Below are 23,228 nucleotides of genomic sequence, written 5' to 3'. Positions count from 1 at the left end.
CACGAGCCATGTGGCAAGGTATAGATTAATGGAAATGGATTAATTTAAGCTGTAAGAACAGTTAGCAAGAAGCCTGCCATGGCCATACAGTTTGTAACCAATATAAGTCTCTGTGTTTACTTGGTCGGGTCTGAGTGGCTGTGGGACTGGCGGGTGATAGAGATTTGTCCTGACTGTGGGCCAGGCAGGAAAACTTTAGCTACAGTACTTTAATGCTGAATCATATGCATTTGCCAGAATATGTAGAGACATATAGCATAGAGTGGATATTAATGTGTACCAATTAAAGGAATAATTTAGCTCACTAGAGTATACTTCCATGAAGTATACAATGTGAAAAAAGAATCACACACACTATATATGTGTGTAAAACAACAGAAGGATATGACATAAAAATGCTGATCTCAGTGACTTTGAAATTACAGTTTGTAACACTTGTAGCTAAAGGAATATACCTCAGTACTGTATTTGAAATCTTTCTCAGAGCCGGGCGGTAGTGGCGCACGCCTTTAATCCCAGCACTTGGGAGGCAGAGCCAGGCGGATCTCGGTGAGTTCGAGGCCAGTCTGGGCTACCAAGTGAGTCCCAGGAAAGGCACAAAGCTACACAGAGAAACCCTGTCTCGAAAAACCAAAAAAAAAAAAAAAAAAAAAAAAAAAAAAAGAAATCTTTCTCAGAGGTATGAATTAAGAATTCTGGTGTGTTATACATTTATATGTGTGGATTCTGGCATTTTAAGTTGAAAGAACCTAGACATAATGACACCCCAATAACCATGAGTACCCCTAGAAATCAGATTAGGGTTTCTAATATTCTTTATAAATTATTATAGGAACACAAATCTCCTTAGAGACGTGGCTAATTGTAGGACTGAGGATGAGCCAAGAGTACCCTACAGTGCTGAGAAGGAAGGAAGTGTTCAAAAGTGATAAATAATGAAGTACAGAAACTTCACCATGAAAGCATGGTCATATAAAGACATCCCAGAAAAAAACTAAGAGATCTAAATTTCAAAACTTCAAATAACTAGAGTAAGGGAATAATTCAGTTTTGGATTATATTTAGAAAAGCTGATATGACTATGAAACAAGACAACTAAATTATCCATTTAAGGTAGAGAACAGGTAAATTTCCATGGGAAAAAAACTTGAATAATTTATATAGTCTTCTTGTCTTTAAAAAGCATGATTTTGGCTCCCTACACTAATTGTGGGGTTCACACAGAGACTTGTCTTTCTACACAATGCTGTAGAGAGAAGAAGGGTAAATGTGGTAACTTTATCATTGAGTAACCTCAAATCATGTGACCAAGGTTTACCTCAACACTGGCAAGTCATATTGACATAAAATTTTAATTGAATAGTCTTTCTTTTGGTATTTTATGGCATAGTTTCTCATAGCCATGGCTGTCTGTAAAGTCCATATGTAGCTAAGGTTGGCCTCTAATTTCTGATCATTTGCTTCCACATTGCAAATGGAAATATTACAGGCAGAAGCCACTTCTTTTGAGCTAAACTAGTGCTTTAGCTCTATGTTTCTCTGCTAGAAAAAAACTATGCAAATCAAATCATAAGAGAACCACCAGAAGCGTTCTACAAAGTACTCAACCAGTATTCATTAAAAAAATACACAAAGCACTGAAACCACTAAATAAGACAGGTTAAAGAATCTGTCAAAACAGAAAGCTTGTAGAAGCACCTCTATTAAATGGTATTGTAGAGATCTGACTGACATCTAGAACAGAAAAGGAATCTTGATGGAAAATCAAATAAAATTCAGTGAGGTGAACTTAAGTTACTAATATTGCATAGCATCAGTTTTCAAATACTGAAAAATGTACTTACTGAAACATGAAATAAATGGTTCATTTGAAACTGCAACTAAGATAAACAGGAAAGGTTTAAGACCCTCTTTTTTTCATAAATTTTCTTTTTTATGATACAATTCATTCTTGCCTTGTGCAAAGAATGAATAAATCAAGATAACTCAGTAACTAGGACACAACTACCTCATCTGTGAGATAGGCAGTCTTTAATTTTATTGACTCCCAACATAAATAATTATTTTGGTTTCATAGGAGTTGGTTTCAGTAAGGCAAAGGGGTACTGTAAATGTTTGAGATTTTCCATTTGTTTCCTGATAAGAAATGTTCAAAGGATCTGGAAATTGGTAATAACTTTTGATAGTCCATGAAACAGAAACACAAATACTTTCATAGACATGGTAGTGTATAAGCCACATACTTCAGAAAAAATATTAAACATTAACACCATGGACTCTGTAGTTCATTCCACCATGAAAGTATATGTGTACAGGTGCTCTCCTGATGTTAGCCTGGCCTTGTGTACTGAATTAAAAAAATCCACTTTCAGTTCTAAATTCAGTTGGACTACTTGATTCCATTTCTTTAGGTAGCTTTATTGAGGTTCCACTGAGTGAGCTTTAATTGATGGGTCTGCAAATGGAAGGTTTGGGAATGAAGAGGAGCTTTGTAAGGGGAATGCCATTAAAACCATTTGAACCAGGAAGGTACATCCATTGGTCCAGCTCTTTTGGTACCCGTCTTATGGGAGCTGTGTCTCTGGCCATGCCTGTCACTCTGGATGGTGTTTTAGTATTGGATCAAATTTGAGAACATTTTGTGAAAGGGATTGAGGTGTCCTTTTCAGAGTGCCTGTCATGAATGCAAGCCCATCAAGCATGATGAGAAGGCGCTAGGAGTTTGTACTCACTTTCAGGCTTAGAGAATGATGGTGCAATCAGAAGGTCATAATTATAGACTAATGTAGATTCATGTCACACTTGGTTTCCTGGAGAGGGCTGAAGGGCAACTTGAAGAATCAGATTTAGATTCATAAAATTGATCCTATCCATCTTAATGGATCCAAACTATTCACTGATGTCAAAGGCATTCCAGAGAAGAATCTTCCATGTTGAGCAGTTCAGAAAAAAATAAGTTTCTGCCTTCTCCAGACAAAAAAAGATAGTATAGGTCTTCTATAAGAATAAAGGCTTTTAGACCAAATACTTTCCTCTTATCTTCATGGAAGAAAGGAAAAAGAACAATACTGTTTTTGAAATGATGGCTTATTGTGTGTCAAATAGAACACCAAAACCTACAAAAGCATTGTTTAAAAGTACTTTTTGTGCTCCTAAAACCTAGATTGGAAGGGGTTAACATCCTATTTTATAGATAAGGGCAGAGAACCTAGAAAGGGTGAAGCTTTTCCTCAAGTTTAGCTTGCTTAATTCATTGTAGAATTGCTATATGAACCTATTTCTCTTCCACTCTGATAAGTGTTATTTCATATCTTATCACATCTTGGTTTTGGTAAGGTACTGATTTTCCAGGTAGAGAAGTATAAGACCATACTGCTCTTTTCTCCCAGCTAGGAATGAGTTGTAGTCAGGCTATCTGTGGCCACTTACTCTTTCTGTGAATTTAGAGCCCTGTGTAGTTCAATTCTCTGCATCTTAAATTCTTCATGGGCAACTGTGGTTGATAATGATCTGAGAAATGTCCAGAGGGCTAAATGATTTTGTATCTAAGAGCTTTGTGATGTAAATTCTCAAAAGTTGATCCTGTTCTGGTTGCCACTGTTATTCTAACAAAAGCCTTTCCTCTCAGGCATGGCTACACAGAACTGGACCAATGAACAGCACACTTTAGTGCCACGTCCTGCCCTACATCTCAGTAGCATAGAAATGAGACTGTTCTTGAGTCAGAAGTTATCACTTCTTATCAGCCAAAATAGGGTCCCATCCATCTGCAGATTATGGTACAGTAATTCATGAGTTATGGTTCAGCAAGAAAACTGAATCATTCCTTGTGATTGGAGCACTGGCCATGTATGTTTCTGCAGCTTTGCATGTGCAGAACTTGCAGGTTGAACTGGTAAAAGCATCTATTACTGTAGGCTTTCCCAGAGAGAAGCCAACAATGTACCTTGCTGGGAGCCTGGAAAAACTAACAAAACTATCGCAGGTGGCTGGACAGGCAGGGCCGGGCTGCCCGTGCATTTCAAAGAACTTGAGCAGTCAGGGAGGTCGTAAGATAGTATTTTTTTTTTTTAATGTTTAGGTAAAGTCTAATTTCTCACTTACATTCATTTCAAGCATAGTATTGGCTCCAAATTACTGAGTGATGACTAAATAACAGCAGCCAACTCTATCACCCAGGATTACAGGCTTCCATTACTGTGGGAGCATTCTGGTGCCCAGAGAGATAACAGCTCAGTAGAAAGAAGTAAGGGTCCATACACTTTCCATATCAAGGAAGCAATTCTTTGCTTCCTTTTTTGCGTCTTTAAGGAGGATGCCTCTCTCCTTACATGCAAATGGAGGTGATCCCAGGGATCAGCAAGTATGTAGGCTTTGTATGCGTTGCTTCCAACTGCTCATCTCCACCAAGGTAAGGCAAGAGCAGCCATGGACACTCACCAACAGATGGACAAGACTGCAGCTCCCTAACATGTGTTCAGAGAAACAACTGCATTTGGCTAAAGTTATCTGGCCCTCTTCTTCATAGTTTATGCACTCAACAGTGTGCTCACAAAGCCCCATACTCACCCAAGCCTCCATTTCCTTATCCATAATGCATCTCCCTCGGATCCTGAGAATGCCTGTTTCACATAATTGCACAGGCTTTCCTCAGTTGTGAAACCAGTCCAGATCTCTTAAAGTGGGGACAAAGTGTGAATTGCCTGAAGAACTGATGCCTTGGACACATCAACTGACATGTACATTTGGGGGGAATTTCCACTGTTGTAAAGTGGAATGTTTTCTCCAAGGAGGCATGACAAGGACACACGTCACCCACAGCATGTGTATCTGCTTCGGCATACAAAGATATTCTGTTGAAAACCAGGATGGCAATATCCTCTCCTTCCAACCCTGTAGGATGCTAGAGGAAGAGCTGTAGAGGTGAGGAGGAAGGGCTCCAGATCCTAATACATTCTGCTTTGACAACTCTCTTTACTCTGTTGTTCTCTCCTAAAATGAAGTTGTCTTTTGAGCCATTGTTATCAAAGCTGGGCTATCATTTCTGTGGCCCAAGGGATCCTGGTACCATTTTACTTTTCAGAAAGCAAATATTAAAACAGTCCCCAGGTATCCTATTTCTCTTCCCAAATGGTGGCTCCGCCAGCAGTGCCTGTGGGCTTGTTTATGTGGATGAATTTTCCTCTGACTGTGAGCTACTCATTTTACGTTTGGTACAATGGCTATTTCTTTGCAAAGTTGACTTCCTTGCTTACTGTATGCTTTCTACCTGTCATAAGGGATCAATGGCTATGTGATTCTAACAGAACTAAACCTTTGTATAAGACAAGGGAATATTTGATGTTTCAGCCTGTGGAAACCCCCTGCCTTCTCTGCCTTCATCCTCAGGGACAACAGCAGGCCCAGACTTTGTGTGCATCTCTTTCTTGAAGTTTGTGGTTTGTAATAATTGCTTGATTCATACAAAACAGCCACTCTGTGAAGTTTTTCTCAGTTGATAATGCATGGGCATAGCAGGGGATGCTGAGAGAGAGAGAGAAAGGGAGCTTTCTTTCCTTTCTTCAATGTGGTTGTTACACCCACATGCTACCTTTTCTGTCTATTTCCCCCTTTGTGGTAACTTCTTTGCAGGGTTTCTGTTAGCATTTGTGATATAAAATATGTTCTCACCATAGTTTTAAACTATAAGGAACATTTAATTAACAGACATTATTAAAGGATTCCAAGGTGACACCATAAGAGTCCTAGGGTTTCTATTGCTGTGAAGAGACATCATGACCACAACAACTCTTATAAAGGAAAACATTTAATTGAGGAGGGCTTACAGTTTAGAGGTTCAGTCCATTATCATCATAGCAGGGAACATGGTGGCACACAGGTATACATGGTGCTGGAGAGATAGTTCTACATCTGGGTTGGCAGACAGCAGGAAGAGAGAGTAGCACACTTCTCCCAACTAGGTCACACCTACTCCAACAAAGCCATGCTTCCTAATAATGCCACACACTATGAGCCTACGGGAGCTATTTTCATTCAAACCACTACATTGCAATCCCTGGACCCCATAAGCTGGTAGCCATATCATATCAAAGCAAAAAATGTTCAGTCCAACTTCAAAAGTCCTCATCCTAGTCTATCACAGTTTCAACTCTGTTTGAAAGTTCAAATTCAAGTATCTACTGAGACTCATGACAGTCTCTTAACTGCAACCACCTATAAAATGAAAATGAAAAAGGAGATCACATACTTCCAACAAATAATGGCATAGGATATTCATTACTATTCCAAAATGGAGGAAAGGGAACATATCAGAACAAAGCAAGACTGAAAACCAGCTAGGCAAACTCCCAACATCTGCATCCCAAGTCTGATGTCAAACGTTCTTCAGGTCTCCAACTCTTTTCAGCTTTGTTGACTGAAACACACTTCTCTATCCTTGGGTGTGTATACTCCATGTTAGCAACTTTCCTTGGCTGGAATCCCATGACTCCGGCATCTCTAACATCTTGGGGAATCCAAGGCAATCCAGGCTTCACCTTCAGAGCTTCACACAATGGCCTCTTGGGCCTCCATGCAGGGACACCTCTGACACACTCCTGGCCACAGGGACTTTCCTTAGTCATAGTGGGAGATTCCATAATCCCCTTTTTTTTATCCTTGACTTTAAAGACAGAACTAGATGACTGAAGTGTCCAACTTCCACTTGTTAGGGATAGAACATTTTCCCCTACCCCCCCACCCCCCGTTCAAAAAAAAAAATTCACTAGCTTTCTGTTTCTGATGGTTTCCTTTACTGCCTGAGCTTAGCTTTCCTAGAACTCACTCTGTAGATGAAGCTGGCCTTGAACTTAGAGATCTACCTGCCTCTGCCTCTGCCTTCTGAGTGCTGGGATTAAAGGTATGCACCACCTTGTCTGGCTCTAAGCTTTTTTGTAATGTCTTCTTATTTTTCATTAAATTCTTTTTCACAAGTTAGAAGCTTTAGCTGGGTGGGGTCTTACTCTGAGGTCAACACTCCCTTTATTTCACTTAGCATCAGGCTTTTCTTTAATCTGTTTATACTTTTCAGTACCCCCTTTCTCCTCAAATTGTACATTTTGCATTTTTCCTTGCTCAACTTGCTCCAGCCCATTATAGAATTACATAAGAGGAGCTACTAATAACCACACAACAAAGTCAACACTAGGCTGTTCTGAAATCTGCTTGGCCAAAGCTATTGATCTACAATTCTTCAATGTAGCTTCAGGCAGAATTTTTGGACAAGAACAAAAAGCATCCATATTCTTTACCAAAATATCCAAAGAATGGTTTCTAGGACACACACTAGAATTCTTTTCCTCAGAAACCTCTTGACCCACACTGTTCAAGTTACCCACAGCAACACTGTCTTCATGCTCCTACTAGTGTAGACCATTGAGTTCTACTGAAAGCATTCAACTGCTTCCCTAATACAAAGTCTCAAAGTCCACATACATCGAAACAAAAGCATGGTCAGGTCACAGCAATACCCCAGTCCCTGGTACCAACTTTTGTCTTAGAGTTTCTATTGCTATGAAGAGACACCATAACAACAGCAACTCTTATAAAGGAAAACATTTAATTGGGAAAGGGTTACAGTTGAGAAGTTTAGTCCATGATTATCATGGCAGGGAGCATGATGGCATACAGGTACACATGGTTCTGGAGAGACAGTTGAGAGTCCTACATCTGGATTGGCAGACAGCAGAAAGAGAGGGTAACATTGGGCCTGACTTGGACTTTTGAAACTCCAAAGCCCACTCCTAGTGACACACTTCCTACAAAAAGTCACACATACTTCAAAAATGCCACACCTCCCAATAGTGTCACTCTCTATGAGACTATGGGTGTCATTTTCTTTCAAACTACCACAATAAACATGTGTTTGGATGAGAATACAGTAATGAGGTTGGAATTCTGCTTATACTAATCCCACACTTGGTTGTATATGGTGTTTGCAGGCCACTGTACAGTCTCCATAGCCCAAATAACTCTGTTGTCTGTTCAGTCAGGGTCCAGCCTAACTACATTCATGTCCTATTTCTTCCAAATTCTTTCAGAGCATGGGAACCAAACTGGCAGCAAAACTCCCTGTGAGCTGTAATGGTAAAGATCTGACTGCAGAATTGGAACACAGTGGTAGTTTCCCCATCTGTATTGTCTACAAACACAGACAATGGATGCCCCCAACACCCTGCCTCAGAGAGTTGTTGCAGGATAGAAGATGAGGAGAAGCTTCTACTTCATGGAAGTCTCAGGTCTAAATAGTATGTTTCTGGCTCGGTGGGTAGAACAACAGAAGCAGGGGGAAAATTCTAGTCAGGAGTAAAATGCACATTGATATGGAGGGGAGGAAGGGGGCAGAGTCCTGTCTTCAAGCCTGGAGCAGAACATGTAGTCTGCAATGGCAAGAGAGACAGCTCATGAGTTAGTTAGTACAGCCCCAGATAGTGCAGAATAACAAGCACACCCCATTTTATCCCTAATTCACTTGCTATGTTTTCTCTACCTCCAGCAAAAATGGTGTTGGTTCAAACATAAAGTTTAGGCACTATGCTTCATCTTTCCAAGTCCTTCCTACTTCATAGCTTCTCCACTACAACGAAAAAAACCTCATGACTTTCAGTGACAATCCTTGATTAAACAAATTCTGTTTTGAGGTGTTTTACATTTAATGGCCTTAAGACTTAAATAAATGTCAATGACAAAGCTATTAAAAACACCTAACTTTGAATTTGGAATGCAATACATCATGGTTGCTCCTTGGGGAGGCCATTTGAGATGTTCAGGCATGGGAAACTGGACCGAGAGAAACAAATGACACACTGCTCAATATCTACAGAATCATCCTGGATTAAATAGCAGAAGCTGCTCTCTTACTTTACAATGCAGCTTCTGTTCCTCTTTTGACACCTCTCACTGTATTTTAAACTTATGTTGCTTCTTCTGTTTGATTTTGCGCTCCTTGGGCAAGAAGGTGGGGCCATCACAGCCTCTCCTGCTTCTGTTCCTCCTTTTCCTTACTCCCTAATTCTTCCTCTTCCTTCTGCTTCATCTAGTCTTCTTCCTCCTCCTCCTCCCCTGCTTCTCCTTCTCCTCCTTGGTTTGTGCTTCTCCTTTTGCTCTGCTGTTATTGAGTCCTGCATTATCTGCCCTTGGGCTGTAGGACAGTGGATAGATGAATATGTTCCCTTTCATAGTCCTCAGGAGCAGGACAGGAAGAGATCAGTGGCTATATTCCAACTGGAATCAAGGATGTGTGTTTGAGTCCTAGATCTGTTCCTCTTAGAGCCTTTGTCTCCTAATATGTGAAATGAAGATAATATTATTCTGTACTGATCTGCTGACATGATCAGTAATAGACAGTTGCCTGAATTTATTCTTCATTCCCACCCAGTGGGCAAGACCACAGAGGAAATTCCAACATCCTGAAGAAGCTCTCAGCTTCATTCTTTCATGTCCATACTTGCCACACTTACATGCCTGTCAGCTGTTTTCATTTTGGAGGCATCACTTACTTGCCCCTTATATTGTAGTCCTTAAGAGATGATTTAGCTGTCTGCTTGCTGAATGCTTCAGAACTCACACTGCACTCACACAATCATCTGTGAGGTTGGCCTTGCCACATCTACAACTTACTTCCAGATGAAGTTCCACAGTCTGCTTTCTATTTGAGATTTTCTAGAAATTTTTCCATAAATTAATCAGTTTGATCTTACAGTTAATTAAACATATTTAAGGACATAGGTGTTAGACTTTAAATATAGTTTTGATAGCCTTCTGTGAAGCATTGCAAGTATGGGTTCATGCAGAAATGATTTGAGTAGAAATATCTATATCAACCCTTTCTTATGTACACCACATAAATGTCTCCAATGGCAAGGAAAATTTGATAAAGCCTATTTAGCTGAATCTTCTTATTCTTTCTATAAATTCAGGCAAGACATATCAATTGTCCTCATCCTATGGTATGATTCTTGAATGTACTAGATTTTGAAATTAAGTGGTCTCTTGATTTTGGCATAGATAAGATACCAATTTGACAGGTTGGCAACTGCTGTGTGTGTGTGTGTGTGTGTGTGTGTGTGTGTGTGTGTGTGTGTGTGTGTGTATGATTAAGACTGTGTTGGTCCTTTGTTCCTCTATCTGTGGGTTTCTCTGTAAATAGAGCCAAGTTCAATGGGAAAATGATGCAGTAAACAATAATTGCTTCTGTCCAGCAAGCTCCAGATGAAGGGTCTGGCACTATCCACAATTCCTACTCCGCTTGGACTTTAAATTAGACTGGGGGGAGGTAACATTTCCTGTAATTGGGAGAAACCCAAATATTATACTCACTTTTCCAATAGAAAGGGAGGTCACCTAACTAGAGCAGCTGTTGTCAGGACCAAGAGGTGAGTGACTCTTCTCCCAGCTGGAGAGTCCTATCTCTAAGACCTAGGCCCTGAGGCACAACCCATGCTCCCCCACCCTCACCCATTGCTGCCCCAATTGCAGGCAAGTAGAGAAGACTCCAGCAGGCAGACCTCCCCACCAACGCCCCCTAGGGGACCCTGTAATCTATAAGACCCACTCCCTCCCCCAAACCCCAGTGATCCCAGAGGCTCCCTGAGACAGAATCCACCAGCTCTGATTGGACCAAGAGGTGAGTGACTCTTCTCCCAGCCGGAGAGCAGCTGTGATCTTTGGAAGAGAGATTCCAGAAGAATGGCAGGCTTGAAAGGCTTGTTTCTTCCTTCTCACCCTTGTCTACCTTCCTCCTCGTCCCATCTTCAACTCTCTCTGCATCCTCTCCCTTTGATTACAGCCATGTTTGGTATTCCCATCTTCCTCTTTGCCATCATCTTGATCTCTCCTCCTTCTTGTGCCTTTTTCTCCTATCCTTACAGGAGAAATATTTGATTGGCACCAGATCCAAATGCAAAATATACTTTGGCTAACTCAGCTACAAAAGAAGCAATTACAATTTTTATTTCATTGAAAGTAGATAATCTTTCCAACATGGTTGTCCACAAATGGTAAAAACGTATGCCTGATATATGGGACTTACATCTCACAATAATTTCCTAGTGACAGGGTGGAAAGAACCATGTTCATTTACTTCTGCTATTTTGAAAGGCAGCATGTACCATATGCCAGATGCTACATTTCTTACGCTGCCTCAAGTCATTGTCATAAATAGAAATATTGCTGTTCCTCTCTTCTGAAGCCACTCTAGCAACTGTTCCCAATGTTTCTCTGACACCTCTGTATCCTTTCTTGTCTCCTACTCAGGTGGATTTTCTCTAACCCAGCCCATCATATTCACATCACACTTTGTAAATGCTTCTCACACTGTATTCTATTCATCCTTATGTACCCATCCCTCTAGCTGGCTTGTGGGATTTATGAAAGTCTGTCTTGCTCCTGTTTGTAGTTGGAGGGAAATCCTATAGTACTATCTGCTGTGGAATGTAGAGGAGAATCCACTAAGCCTTGCTGGTAAGCTTCTGCTTGTCTTCAGTTTTAGTCTAGTTTAGAGGCAAATTCTGCTTTGTTTGTTTGTTTATTAGAGATTTATTTTTGTGTATGTGAAAGTGTGTGTGTGTCTGTGAGTATATGCTAAACAAGTGCAGAAGCTCACAAAGACTAGTCAAGGGTATCTGATCTATGGGAACTGGAGTTACAGGAGGTTGTGAGCTGATCTGTGATGGTGTGGGGAACCGAACTTTTGTCTTCTAAAGGGCAATAAGCACTCTTAACTATTGAGCCATCTCGACATTCTCAGGGGTTGATTTTTTTTTCATACTATATATCTGGTTACAGTTTCCTCTCCCTCTATGCCTCTCAGCTCCTCTCCACCTCCCCTTCCATCCATATTCATACCTTTCTGTTGTTAGAAAACAAACATGTAACTAAGGAATAATAATAAAAAATAAAATAAAACATAAACAAATAAATTGGAAAAGAACGAAACAAATAAACAAGAAAAAGAGCCAAAGAAAAAGCACAAACAGATATGGACTCAGAGACATACACATTTGCACTCACTGGAATCCTACAAAACACAAAACCGGAAGCCATAGTATATACACAACTGACAGGTAAGTTGAAAAAAAAAAAAACCCTGACACAACATTATGAGACAAAAAGAGCATCTAAAGATTCAGCTGAGTAGTGAATTCATTTTGTGTTGGTCATCTACTGCTGGGCATGTGCTTTACCCCGAGTGGTTTATTTCCCCAGTGAGACTCCCTTAGAGAAAACTTGCTCATGTGCAAGTGGCTATCAATTGGAGATAGCTTCTGGGGTAGGGATGGGGGCATGTGTCCACTTCTCCTTTCAGCTCTAGAACCACATCTTGAGCAGATCTAATGTACAGTTCCATAGTTTCTGTAAGTTCTTATGTATACCAGGCCTGCTGTATCTAGGCCTTGATTCCTTGGTGTCTGTTCCCCTCTGGCTCTTCCAATTCTTTCTACCCACCCCCCTTCCTCCAAGTTCCCTAAACCCCAAGGGAAGGAATATGAAGGAGATATTTCTTTGACAGCTGAGTGTTGTAAAGTCTCTCACTCTCTGAATAATGTCTGTATTTGTTTCTATTAGCTGGATGAGGAGGCTTCTTTGATGATAGCTGAACATGGGACATATCTATAAGTACAGCAGAAGTCCTTAGGAGTAATTTTATTGCTATATTCTATTGGCAGAACAGTAGTATTTGGTCTTACCCTAGGTCCCTGGCCTACCTAGTCTCAGGTTCTTTACTCTTCTGATCTCTTACAGTTCATTCTTTCCTAAGCTGCTACACATATGGATAGCATGTTGGTATCACTGCGTAACTGGAGCCTGACTGCATTCCCTGCTAGTGACAACATGCTGCTTTACTTTTCCTGGGAATTCCATCACTGAATTATGAATTGGCCCTTAGCCTTTTTTTTTCTTTGACTAGGAAAACAAAATAAAGCTCAAAAGTCAGTGACTTGTCTCATATCTTTCTTATCTTAGAGCCTATATACTTCTTAGTGTACCATAACATTGATTACTAAACATCAGAAGTCCTTATTAAGTCTTTTTAAGACTGGTCAAATATCTTATGGTTACTACTTTTGTCCATTCTAGAGACCTATTGTAGCGTGAATTCTAGTTGGTGTTAATAATAAAAACCTGGAGCCAGATATCAGGGTAAATGCTGAAAGATCAGTAAAGGAGCCAGCCACTAGAGAGACTTCTTACCTCTCTTGAATCCTCAGCCTGAAAGGGGCCAAGCTCCTGTCTCTGACTCACCTTATCACTTCCTCTCTGCCCAGCCATATCACTTTCTCTTTCCTCCTCCCTAGTGCTGGGATTAAGGGTGTATGCCTCCCAAGTAATAGGATCAAAGGCATGAGATCCCAAGTGCTGGGATTAAAGTTGTGTGCCACCATTGCCTGGCTCTATGGTTAACTAGTGGCTAGCTCCATACTCTGATTTCCAGGCAAGCTTTATTTGTTAGAGCATAAACAAAATATCAACACACTTCCCCTTTTTGTCTAAAATAAAAAAGATTATAACTAACATAATAGAAACTATATACAGTAAGTACAATAACTATACACAATATATACAGGCAATAAATACATCAACAATGTCTAGTCTGTTAACATTTGACAAATTCAGAGAAAAATACTCCATTATTTATCCTATCTTGCTGAGTCCAAAAGGTTGTACCTAATTCACTTTCTATTTTAACTTGCATTACTAAAACTATCTTTTAATGTCTTTCAATCTTACACATTTTACATCTCATTAGTGAATTTCTTTCCTGAATCTGTTTGGGAAGGGGACTTCCAGAAAGAAATAACTGGGTTAGCTGTGAAGCCTTGAAGTACCCACTGGACGTCCCAGCTTCTCTGAATTTGGCTAGCAGTACTAGTAGTCCCTGAACCATTCCAGACAGATATATTATATACATTCTGAGGACCCACCTTCCGTTGTTAAGTGTGAGCTCAGTGAGGGTCTCTTTCCTTTTCCTTCAGGATCTCTTTTATCTTTAAATGATTTTTTAATGTATTTATCAGACCATTTAACTGCATTTTTAGTCATCAAGTTAAAAGATACCAATCTCAGTTTCTAGATATTTTAAACATTCATTTTACTCTCTTTACTGATTAAGGTTCATCTGAAACTCCCTTTAAGCTCCTAATATTTAATTTGTCCCTAACTTTTGTTGATGTTTAGGAACAAACTTCAGAATGTCTTCTCTATCCAAGAGTAATTAATGCTGTATAAATCTACTTCAACTTAATCTTGTTACAATGAAGACATAAAGGCAGTCTAACAGTCAAGGAGAACCTGACCTATACAGATTATGAGGTTGATTTGCTGGATTGAAGCCAGTGTTGGAATTAGGCACTGGTGAATGCCACTGCAGGCTCCTTTCATACTGTGGCTTCATTAGTAAATATTGTTGTAGTATGATGATTTTGCTTCTGTATGTAGACTCTTAACTGCAGGGCCTCACATAATGAATATTTGGATAAGGAGCCCCGGTGGTATTGTTCGGTTGACTTTTAAAATAACAGTCAAAGAAATCAAGCTTTCCTTGTTACCTAGTGGCCACATAGGGTCTTATTTGCATATGTTGAGAATACAGTTGTCCATCTGGGGATATCATGGCTCCTGTATATGATTACAGGTGTGTGTGTGTGTGTGTGTGTGTGTGTGTGTGTGTGTGTGTGTGTGTGTGTTGTGTGCCTGTGTGTGAATGTATGTGGATATAATTTAGAAATCCTCTCATTTGTCTGAGTTTCTTTGTTTGTGTTGTTTTTTTCTTTTAAATGGGGCTACCACACAAACAGAACACACTTATTAGCAGGAACACATCCCCTAGAGCATTTACATCTGACAGCTTAGAGCATTTACATTTGACAGCTTGGTACCATCTCTTAGTCCATTTACCTGTGTTTACATGTATACTCAACATTTCTACTTCGATATTTTATGGGCTCTTGAAGTTGGTAAGTTGTGAATGGAGTTTGTCTTTGCATCCTATTCCGAGTATCCTCTCCTTTGTACAGATGGCTGACTTCTTGGCCTGTGAGTACTTGGCTAAAGTTCCCCTTTATTCCTGCATTCTCTGTCCTGCTGCTACTCCTTGCTGTGCAAATCCCCATCATTGCTTCCCTGAGCAGGTGCAATGGCATCCCATCTGGATTCTTTATCCACTCCAGCCCAGTCCACTCCAATTGATTCCTATATTACAATGGAAATATGAAATTAATCTCCTGGCTCTCCTCTGACATACTTCAGTCACTTCCTGGGATTATAATGACACATTCACTGTGTACCATGTCCGTGCTGCCTCTGTGCTGCTCTGCTTACTCCAGATTTATCTCAGGGTCTTTGTATGAGTTGTTTTCTACACCTGAACAATGCCTCAATGCCTGCCATCCCATGACTTGTGTCTAAAACTGACTTCTAATTTACATTTCCCCTCTGTGATGCTGAGCTCTTTGAGAAGATGGGGTTTCCTTTTTTTTTATTATTTTGCAATACAATTCAGTTCTACTTATCAGTCATGGATTCCCTTGTTCTCCCCCCTCCGGCCCCCCTCACCTTCCCCCCAGCCCGCCCCCCATTCCCATCTCCTCCAGGGCAAAGCCTTCCCCACAGACTGAGATCAACCTGGTAGACTCAGTCCAGGTAGGTCCAGTCCCCTCCTCCCAGGCCGAGCCAAGCGATCCTACATAGGCCCCAGGTTTCAAACAGCCAACTCATGCAATGAGCACAGGACCCGGTCCCACTGCCTGGATGCCTCCCAAACAGATCAGGCCAATCAACTGTCTCACCCACTCAGAGGGCCTGATCCAGTTGGTGACCCCTCAGCCATTGGTTCATAGTTGATGTGTTTCCATTCGTTTGGCTATTTATCCCTGTGCTTTATCCAACCTTGGTCTCAACAATTCTCGCTCATATAAATCCTCCTCATTCTCGCTAATTGGACTCCCAGAGATCCACCCGGGGCCTAGTCATGGATCTCTGCAGTCAGATCCCTCAGTAGTTGGATGAGGTTTCTAGCACGACCATTGGGGTGTTTGGCCATCCCATCACCAGAATAGGTCAGTTCGGGCTGTCTCTCGACCATTGCCAGCAGTCTGTTGTGGGGGTATCTTTGTGGATTTCTGTGGGCCTCTCTAGCACTTTGCTTCTTCCTATTCTCATGTGGTCTTCATTTACCATGGTCTCCTATTCCTTGTTCTCCCTCTCTGTTGTTGATCCAGCTGGGATCTCCCGCTCCCCCAAGCTCTCTTTCCCTCGACCCTCGCCCTTCACTAGGGAGGCTACCTGGAAAAAAGGACCCCAAGAAAGACACGGGGATCGCCCAATGACAGAGAAATGGAATGAGATCTACATGAACAGCCTGGACATGAGTGGGGGTTTCCTATAATGCACCTCTGCAGTCATATATATATATATATATATATATATATATATATATATATATATATATATATACTCTGTTGAGCAAGCTGTTCGTATTTTTTTTTGTGTTGGTTTAGCTGTCAACTGCTGCTCTAGTGGATTACTAAACCTATGATGGGGACTCGTGTCTATTTCTTCTTTCCCTTCATCCTTAACACCGAATATCATTTCTGCATACTGGTGGCATGGGGGGAAATATCACTACATTACTTGCACTGAAGAGATATGGAGGAAATATGTAATGCAGTACATTCTGGATACTTTCTGTTTAGAGAAAAATTAGCAAAGACTTTGTTCTGGAAGCCAGAGGATAAAGAGAAAATATCCCCACTGAGGGCAGAAAGTTTTAACAGGAGTCAGACAACATAGGGGTTAGGTTCTTAACAGAAAGAATGTCTTCACTTGCATAATTCAAAATCCCTATTGTCCTAAAGGGACTTGGAATATTTCTCTTCAGCTTTTTATTTTAAGATTTATTTCTATTTCGTATACATGAGTGTTTGACTGTGTATAGGTAGGTGCATGACATGCAATATCTTTAGAAGCCATAATATGGCATCAGAGTCCTGGGAACTGGAGTTACAGGCAGTTGTTAGCTGCCATGTGGGTGTTGGGAACTTAACCCTGATCCCACTGAGTCATGGGTCTAATACCAGCTTCTCTATTTTGTGGTTGTTTCTCTGGCTTTTAAATCAGCAATGCTGCGCCATTCATTGTCCTTTTCTATTATCCTTCCTGATAGAGCTTTACATTTTTAGGTGGTATTGGGTCTTATAAAATATTTAAAGAAAAATCATGTTCTGAGAAGCTTCTAGACTTTTATCACTAGGCTAATAATATGTAGAACAAAACAATTAATAATCCTATTTGAGAGAGGAAATTCTAAAATTAATAACTTTTCAAAATTATAGGGAAAAATGGCAAAGATTGAATTTGAACTTAAATATCCTTTGCTTTAAACACAACTTTGTTGACTATAAGGGGTCTGATTTATAATGGCTTAAAATGATTTAAAATATTAATGAAATATTCAAAACCACAGGATGATTTGCCATCTTGCTTACAAGAGTTGACCCATCATGAAGCTAACAAGTATGTTTTCAAAGATTACAGTGGGAGCAAACTTTTTGGGAAAGTAAAATGGTTTAAACTGCATTAAAATCTTAGAAAAGATTGTTTACATCATTTTTGACATGTAAACAATCATTCCCGCAATACACGCAGGTAAAACCACTGTTTTATGTTGGGGGAGATAAGGTTATATAGTTCTGTGGCCAGAAACAACCCCAAATCCCAAACTACATGCCACCTTGGCCCTTCCTTGCTGTGTGTGTGAGTTTTGTGTAACTCCTTATGAGTCAAAGGCACCAACAGCATCATCGCCTGACCACAGCTGGGTCTCTAAATTCATTTTAAGCTTTTACTCTTTTAATTTCACTCTTGATTTAAACTCAGAATTGGTTTTGTTGCACTTCCTAGGCTACTTTTGTCTAGATTCAAAAAGCAGGGAACACAACAGGAAGATTACATGTGGAAATCATTCATGTTAGTGGGAACAACCTTATTTTTGCTATGTTTTGTTTTAATGGATATCATCATCCTTCATATTCAAAATTGTTATTGGTAATGGCAGGACAGGATTAACTGTCTTATGAAATTCACATTTGTGCTACTGTAGTGATTTTACTACAATCTAGCAAGATGGAATGCTTTGGAATTATTTGCTTCTAAGATCAGCTGGAACATTTAATGAGCTTACAAATGTAGGGTAGAAAGGATGACAATTTTTAAGATGACAATATGCTCCCAGCAAGGTCTCCATGACATATTCTGCATCTCTTTACTTTGAGCACTTTCAAATTTAAAATATTCACCCCAGCTTGTTAATCCACATAATAGTCCCTCTCCATTTACTGGGAAAACAGAATAACCTAAAATTTCTTCTAGGTTTACTTTACATTTTCCAATATTCTCGCATGAACCAGCAATTAAAATGTAAATGAAGCCTAAGAAGGATGGATGCTTGTGAAGCATCAGTTTGAGATGCACTTTCACAGGAGAAAGAACTCGAAAGTATGCAATCAAATTTAAAGAGAATCTATGGCAGATGGTGTCAGAAAAAGAAATAAGACAGCTTTTTGCCGTGCAGGTTTTGAGACAGGTGTGATGGGTTTGGTGCTGCAGTTGGCATTGCTGAGAGAGAGAAGCACCACACAACATGCTCCTGGAAACATCTAGGGACATTTTGGGATGATCTCAGACAATCCCGGGATGAGGAATTCTGTGTCCCTCGGCCAACCCACAGCCTGCATTCTGTAGCTAGAGTTTTCCTGCCTGGCCCACAGTCAGGACAAATCTCTCTCACCCGCGCCCCACGTTGGGCGCCATTTGTTGCTAGAGTTTTTTTGCCTGGCCCACAGTCAGGGCAAATCTCTCTCACCCGCCAGTCCCAAGCCTCTCAAACCCGATCAAGTAAACACAGAGACTTATATTGGTTTCAAACTGTATGGCCGTGGCAGGCTTCTTGCTAACTGTTCTTACAGCTTAAATTAATCCATTTCTATTAATCTATACCTTGCCACGTGGCTTGTGGCTTACCGGTACTTTACATCTTCCTTGTCCTGATGGCGGCTGGCAGTGTCTCTCTACTCAGCCTTCCACTTCCCAGCTCTATTCTCCTCCTTGTCCCGCCTATACTTCCTGCCTGGCCACGGGCCAATCAGTGATTTATTCATTGACCAATCAGCAACACATTTGACATACAGACCATCCCACAGCAGCATTCTGGTTATGAATTGCCATCAGCTCTAAGCAGTCAGGCCAAAAATTAAACTGAGCAGCACATCAGTGCAGTTGTGTGGCATATTGGGACCAGGATATAGATCTGAAGTTTCTGTCTGTTGGTAAACCATGTTAAGGTTAATTCTGAGGCCTGGAGACAAGTAAATTCATCATGTTCTCTGTGGAACTACACTCTGCGAAGAAGACATTGAGAATACAGACCACAGTGAGGTCAGGTGGATGACAATGCGCCCCCCCCCCCCCCCGCTATGGGAGGAGCCTAGCATTGACTGAAGAGTGGGTGGTACTCAGCTCAGGACTGATTAAATGCCTAGGAATGGAATATCTCCATCATAAAGTAGGTATATTCTTAACTCTGTGAAGCTGTTTTTTTAAGTGGTATGTCATATCTATTAAAAAATAGAAAGCTTTTTGCTCCATATCCTTGCCATGGCATACTAATCCTTGTCTTCTAGCTATTTTATTAGGAACCCCACCTACCTTAATATAGTTAATTTGAAATCCTCTTATGTCCTGTGGACACTTCCTTTGTCATCCCAAGTTCTCCTGAGAATTTATTGTCAGAATAAAATGTATTCAAAATTCCCATCTCGAAACTCCCTCCAGCGCCTCTGATCTGTTTCCATCGGATTCTACAAAAACTTGTGTGGTTCCTCTCTGCGACAGCCAAAATGGTGAAGCTGATCGAGAGCAAGGAAGCTTTTCAAGAGGCCCTGGTGTCTGCGGGTGACAAGCTTGTAGTTATGGACTTCTCTGCCACGTGGTGTGGACCTTGAAAAATGATCAAGAACTTCTTTCATTCCCTCTCTGAAAAGTATTCCAGTGTGGTGTTCCTTGAAGTAGATGTGGATGACTGCTAGGATGTTGCTGCAGACTGTGAAGTCAAATGCATGCCCACTTTCCCGTTTTATAGAAAGGGTCGAAAGGTGGGTGAATTCCCTGGAGCTAACAAGGAAAAGCTTGAAGCCTCTACTGCTGAATTTTCCTTATTATGCCCTGAAAAATAGAAGCAGCCACCAGCTGTGTAAACCTGTAACTTCTTTAATTTTCAAAAAGATATGAAGTGTGAGGAGAGGCTATGCCCAACTGACATCTGATTATAAATGACAATAAAATATTAATTCTACCCTTTTAAAAAAATTGCCATCTCAAATTTTGGGTGCTTATTTTAAGTCATGAGAGTGGCTTATATTTTATGCTCAGGTCTCATGGTGAGTGTTTATATTCCTATTGTTTTCCAAGACTGTGCTTCCCCTATTCATTTCAGTATGGCATTTTTGAAGAACAAACATTACAGTATGGCTGAGTCTATATTACTGATTTGTAAACATTTTGAAGTTTGTGTCTTTTATGCTTTAAATTTTCCAAACCCACAATATTACAATTTCCTCAAATTTTTTGAAAATTTTGGAGTTTGAAAATTTTGTATTTATATCTATTATTTTAAATTTTCCTATTTTTATTTTTCCATCTTTTCAAAGTTTTTTTTTCTGTGTAAAATGTGAAACTGTGGTCAGTGGTCACTTTCTAGAGCATAGCTCTGCTATATAAGCAATGCCATTTTAATATGTTCATTATGAAAATATTTTCATACTTTCATAAGGCATGCACTTCTGGAATCTCTTATGTTCCATTTTTCTTTCTCTAGAATTAGGCATTTCTTGGAATACTATAGCTTTTCTTATGATAAAATCCTCTAACTTTGCTTTCTTTAAGATTCCATCAAACATTTGAAATTCGCTGTTCGGTTTCAATAACAACAACGGAATGTCTCCAAGGAGTCTGATTTTTGAGTCACTATCTCATTGTGCAGCACAGGCTAGCCACAAAACCCAGCTCTTCTTTTCTTAGCCTCAAGCTGGCAACACTGGAGTGTGCTACCAAACCCAGCAGCTTCCTTAGCTGAGTTCTCAGCAACCCAGGGATGACGATGCCTGGTCTAAGTATGTGTCTTCTTATCTTAACACATACATCTGTGTAGCTGTTCTTTCAACTCTCTCAGTCAGCCTTCAACATTTTCAACAAACAGGGCTTGTATACGTTTGTCAAACTTATCTGTGCGTATATTAGGTGGTTTTTTTTTTTTTTTTTTTTTTTTTTGCTGTTATGATGTCTTTCTTTCAAATTCGGATTTGTTTCCCTATTAAGTACATGTACAAGCAATGTTTTTTTTTTTCCTCCATCCTTGGGTACTGTAAACATGCTAAGTTCACCTATCAACTCTCCCGGTACCTTTGTAGACTCCAACAGCTTTCTTGCACAGGTGGCCACAATGTTGAAAAGACAATTTTTCATCCATTGCCTCAAATGGAACAGGTGTGTTTGTATTTTCCTGTAGTACACTGCCAACAGGACAGTGGCCAGGAGAAGTGGTGCAAGTAGACATTATTGTTCACTTAAGGTCAAAGCATCCAGATTTTCCTGATGATATATATTTATCTATTACATGTGTGTGCATCCAGTAAAGCTGTTCTTTGTCAGGGTGAGGAATGCCCTTCTATTATGTCTAGTTTGGTAGAGATTTCATTAAGCGCTGGTAGGCTTTCTTAAGCTCTTTCATCTATTTATTCTTTAATAATCTAGTCATCAGATTTTTTCTGAACCTGCTAAAGTGGTAAATCACAGATACACTTAAGCTCTACCCCTACTTGCATTCCCCATGACAATGCCACCTATTTGTAATGTACTAAGGTTTGGATATGTTATTATATACACTTCCCTAACTTTTTATTAAGAAAATGTTACGTGTGTGATGGGAAGTGTTTTGAGTTTTTGTCTGGGTTTTGCATTGAGATAACACTGGCCTTGTAGAGTAATTCAGAGTAATTCCTTTAAAGTTCAATGCTGAGAGGACTCCAAAGAGAGAGGAGAAAGTACAAAACAGGGAATCAACTTTGATAAGAGTTTTTCTTCAACCTGAATAATTCCCTAACTACATTATGGATGAGAAACACCTGAAAATTCATTTAAATCAGCTTGTATATTAGAAGGTCTGAAATGGGTACTCTAACTATCTCTTACCAGGAAACAAATCTCTCAGATGTTAGAAAGCAGGTGAGTCACCTGCTGAGCATACCTCCCTCCTTCAGTCAGTGCTTCCTAATGTGTCTGCTAGACCTAAAGCATCACAGTCACCTGAGGACTTACTGAAATCCAAAATTTCTGTACGCACTGGAGTGTGCTAGTCAGTAACTCACCAGGAGCAAGTGAGGGTGGCCTGTCCTCTAGGAGCTTTCAAGGTGACTGAAAAGCACACTGAAGTTTGAGGAACCGCTAATTAAATTAGTGAAGAGGGAGGGAGGAATAGAGGTTAGAAAGAGATGGAGGGAGGAAAAAAATGAATGAGAATGAATTGCTAATTTTGTGTGTTTTACTTTAGAATGTTGGAAATTTTTCTCTGTACAGGCTTCATTTTTGTTAGGACCTGTGAAATATCTGAGAATAAGGGATGTTTCACTGAGTCAGATGTTTGAGTATAATTTAAGTAGATGGACGAACCTGAGTATGCAAACTAGTGAGCTGATGGCATTGTCTGGGACTTGATGCCCACCTAAGAAACCCAATTTTCAACCTTCATCTCTTATAAAATACCTGCCCTGTAGCATAGTATTCTTGGTGTACTATGAAATGGTTAACGTGGTGTGAAGGTTATAGTTTTCTTGAATTTTTATAGGGATATGTTGCCAAATGGATGAATGGGAAAGTACATGGGAACAGTTGAAGAGAGTATTTGCAAATGAGACAATGATTATAATTATGTCCTATGGTGTTTATGTGTTTAAAGACAGAAATGAAAACAAAAGGATGGTAATTTGCAGAGAAAGTTCTAGAGTCTCTGGATCCAGAGCTCTTAATAAGGTGAAAGAATTGTTTTACTAAGCATATTTTAGAAAAGGAGTTGGGTGTAAATTGTAGTGACTGAAAAGTGAAGTGTTGGAATTAGCATGTTTTGTAATGACAAGAGGCAA

At 40.1% G+C, this 23,228-nt stretch overlaps 1 protein-coding gene and 1 pseudogene across 10 annotated transcripts in view; both read left to right on the top strand.

Annotated features, from left to right (window-relative positions):
* The window catches only part of Nrg3 (neuregulin 3), a 1,068,996-nt gene that overhangs the window by 1,011,745 nt on the left and 34,023 nt on the right, over nt 1-23,228 (top strand). The window lies entirely within an intron of this gene.
* LOC128107802 (thioredoxin-like) lies at nt 19,564-20,267 on the top strand (annotated as a pseudogene).

The sequence above is a fragment of the Peromyscus californicus genome, unplaced genomic scaffold (assembly GCF_007827085.1).
Source record: "Peromyscus californicus insignis strain IS unplaced genomic scaffold, ASM782708v3 Scaffold_12__1_contigs__length_115047231, whole genome shotgun sequence".
NCBI classification, from domain to species: domain Eukaryota; kingdom Metazoa; phylum Chordata; class Mammalia; order Rodentia; family Cricetidae; genus Peromyscus; species Peromyscus californicus.
The sequence above is the reverse complement of the archived record's forward strand: the minus strand, read 5'-3'. Positions and strand labels throughout refer to the sequence as shown.